Source organism: Rhagoletis pomonella, unplaced genomic scaffold, assembly GCF_013731165.1.
Source record: "Rhagoletis pomonella isolate Grant_MI unplaced genomic scaffold, Rhpom_1.0 Rhpom_scaffold_00006, whole genome shotgun sequence".
Lineage (NCBI taxonomy): Eukaryota > Metazoa > Arthropoda > Insecta > Diptera > Tephritidae > Rhagoletis > Rhagoletis pomonella.
In genome coordinates this window covers 36,947,060-36,951,034 of record NW_023458560.1, presented here as the reverse complement: position 1 = coordinate 36,951,034, position 3,975 = coordinate 36,947,060, and the positions used below count along the sequence as shown (strand labels likewise).

General features: G+C 36.7%; 1 protein-coding gene across 1 annotated transcript in view; it reads left to right on the top strand.

Annotated features, from left to right (window-relative positions):
* LOC118740683 (bone morphogenetic protein receptor type-1B-like) overlaps positions 1 to 3,975 on the top strand; it is a 740,115-nt gene that overhangs the window by 423,595 nt on the left and 312,545 nt on the right. The window lies entirely within an intron of this gene.

The window sequence follows — 3,975 nt, the reverse complement described above, 5'->3', positions numbered from 1 at the left end:
TCGCAATTATTTGCACGCATATCTACAAGTGTACATACATATGTATGTATGGATCCAACCGAGCATATGCCTTTCCAATATTGAAATGTTAACCGATAATTGCTTACCAGACGTTTTCTATTAGTTTAGTGGGTGTGCGTTTGATTGCCAATGCACTTACCACATTTACGTCAGCGATTGCTGGCGTGGCCTAAGAGTAAGTTGTAGGTTGCAGCAAAAACAATAGCAACCACTTATTTTATAGTACCAATATATGTACATATGAATGCGCATATGTATGTTAGGCATCATCTGACTGCAGCGGAAGCAGCGTGCATCGCGTGCGTTTACCTTAGCTGCGCTGCGTTGCTTCGATTGGTGTGGGTGTTAACACAATAAACCAAAAAAGTGTACGCGTGGTACTGCAAAATGCTTCACTGAAATACAATCCAGCTGTATGCTTCTGCGTAGGTTTAGTCAATTTGTGGTCTTTTGAAATTTTGCAGTTTTGCAAGACTTTTTGATTTATTTTCCATCCACCACGGATTGCTGATTACAAAAGCACTGCCACAATGCGTGTGAATATACATACATATGTGTGATCGTTTATGAAAATATTATCTGCAAAGTTTTCAGCTTACAGCCTAGAAATGCAAATTTTTTCCAAGGAAATATTTGTAAGCACTTTTTTCTTTTGCTTTGCGAATGTATGCAAATTTTTCACATGCTTGCATATCTTCTATTTCTTGTTACGTACTAACTTACATATGTAAATACATAAATATTTACGTGTGAATATGCAAGGCAGTTGTCTGCTCAGAACAAACTTTTTTATGAAAGTAATTTTTTGAACCTTTTTTTTTGGGATATCCCTGGGCTTTTTGAACATTAAGTACGATCAGTAGAGCAGCTGAGCAGTCGCCGAGACCAGTGAAACTGCGGCTTCCTGCTGTCCAATGGCAACAGTCGTAGTTCCCTCTTGATTTTCCCCCTTTGAAGCCGGAACCCAGAGAACCTACGACATCGATTTACTAGTTTGCACAGTTGCTTGGCTGCTACTGTGCTTCGTTTGGTTCCTGTACCCGGTGAGCAGTCAACGTTCGTTTTTGAGCTCAGTGGTAGCTTTGGATGAGCCATCATTACCGCGACAGCTGCCGGGACTGGGTATTAGCCGCCAGCATGCTTGCCCAGCGACTTTGTTGGGTAGAAGGGCGCGAGTTCAGTTCAGCTTCTGGTGAGGTTACAGCTGGGCTTTTCGCTTCGACATTGTCAATTTGCGTTCCTAACGACACGATTTCTATTTCTTTTGCCAGCGTTGGGCCCCTCAACAATAGCTTTAGGACCCAATTTCGCCAGCTTATTCATCGATACGTAGTTGATAAGTTTATTCTGATTATGGGCTGCAATTTTAGTTAAGAGTCTTCTCATTTCTGAGCCGAAACTCTGGCAGAATTGGCCAGCTACAGGCGAGTTTCGAGGGAATGCACTTTCTTTCACGAGGTTGCCGCCCAGACCAAGCCTTTACTTAATACTTGTTTGTTTCCAGACACGTCGTCGTTTGAGATTCCGAGCAAACGACAAGAAGCCAACCAGCTCGAGTGATGTAACATTTGAACTCCGGCTTTGAGTCGGCCTCCGAATGCTCGATTGCTACGTCTATTAGCAATGTCGTCATGCTTCAGAGGTCTCAGGGATCAGCGCGCTATCTAGCTCTGAGGATGAAGACGGCTCCCTCCGTGTAGGCGAAGCACCTCACAAAGAACCAGCAATACGCGCGTCTCTTGTTGAGGTGGATGATAGAGGACACTGTTCTCTGGCATTTTTTGTTTGACTACATCTCGTTAATATACGCAGTGGCTCCGTAAGAGATGATTGAGGCCTATATTGACTTGCGCCATGTAGGCTCAGCCCTGAATTGATGATTTTTGAGCATAATCGGGCTCATTTTTTATATTTTTCATTTCAATGTTCACCGCAGTAATCCCGATATCGCGGCACTATGGTTGGTCACATATCCAAGGTTCACATATTATCGACCTAGCCAAGCATCCATTTGGGCAAGCTGTTCCACTTTGGAGTTTTTGTGATTTGTGGAAAGAGGAAGTTACAGCTCAGTTGAGCGACCAAGTAGTGATACAACAGACAAAAGTCCAAGACATTTACTGAGACAGATCTGTATAACGTGCTGCCTCCACGCTTGGCTGCCATCAGGCAGATAGATCTATAGCTAGAGAAATGGCCGTAGCTATAATCTGTTATCATCAGAAAGATTGAGGACGAGGAATTTTAGTTTAGAGTTGCCACCTATCTAAAATTTTAAAATTAGGAACAAAGATTAATCACGAAGCATTTTTGATAAGTGTTGCAACCCATCTATATAATGAAAATTTTTTAGAGTTGCCTGCTATCCCTAAAATAAAAAATTAAGAAGAAAAATGAATGAAGAGAATTTGTTGTTTCCGAGCGGTGCTTTTACTGAGAGTGGCCGCCTATTTATAAAATTAACGTAAAGAAGAATAATGGATCAAAAATTATTCTCGACTAGAGTTTCCATCTAGTATCTACATATCAAATAAAAATTAAGAAGAACGAGTAATCTAGAGGTGGTTTTGTTTAGAGTTGCCACTCGTAATTAAAATAAAAATTAGGAAGAAATATTAATCAAGAGACATATTTTATTTGAGTTACCACCTATCTACAAAAGTTAGTATTAAAAAAAGATAGTTGAAGAAGTATTTTTGATCGGAATTGCCACCTAAATTTCTAAAAAATTTAAATTAAGAGAAAAGCTAATTCAGGAGGCATTTTTGTTAAAACATGCTACCTATCTAAAAACTGAAAATTGAGAAGAAAATGTAGTCCAGAGGTATTATTAATTAGTGTTGTCACCTACCTAGGAAGTGAAAATTAAATACAAATATTATTCAAGTTGCATTTTTGATTAGAGTTGCCATTTATCTAAAAAAAATTTAGATAAAATAAAATCATAAATCAAGAGGTATTTTGATTTAAAGTTGTCACCTATCTATAAGTTGAAAATTAGAGTTGCCACTTTCATACATACATACATACATATATGTACATTAGACCGTTCGTTATTTTAACTATTTTTTTAAATATACAGTTTGCCGGGCTCAAAAATATGTCTTTTGGTCTAAAAATAAGCTGTGCAAAATTTTATTCGAATATGATAACTCTAAGTACTTGCGCGTTGCATTTGAAAATTTAGAAAACCATATGCATTCTGGGAAAAAAATTTTTAACAAAATAGTTGAAAGTCGTGAATTTTATAGTCATTTACCATGTAAAATAACCTACACAATCTGAATATGAGGTCAAAAATTAAAAAAGTAGAATAGGTTTTAAGAATTTGCGAAATTATCGTTTTTTTCAAATTGCGAAAACAGCATTTTCAAGTTTTTCCAAAAATATCCGGTTGTGATTATCACACCACAAAAAGATCTCCACCAGATTAAAAGTCTTTGAAATCCCTACGAACCTGCTATACAATGTTTTGCAATCAAATTATCAGTTTAAGAGTTATCTGCCAATTTATTAGTGAAATCGGACACAATTTTAAGTCGTATCGTTATTCTTCTGTGAATTACACCTAAAAGCTGCAAACTTTTTGTTCTTATTACTATGCTATGTTAAAGCTTATTTAATTTCAAAGTCTACAGATCCAAATTTTTTGCAAATCGATTTGAAAATAGAAAAGTTATAGCAAATTTAGTAAATGACATTGGATTCAAGCAACGTATCGATACTGTACAGCACATTTGATTGTAAAATAAATTAAAATATCATTTCCAGTGGCATGTTATGCACATCGCAATTAGAAAAACAGCTGACAATAGGTTTGTTTCATTAAGCAATAGTTTTAAATATTTTTTAACAATTGTTACAAATTATCATGCTATGGCTAGCAAAAAAGTTGATAAAATAAGATAAATTGAGATAGCAAAATAACATTTGATTTTTAGATAAGGTTTGGAA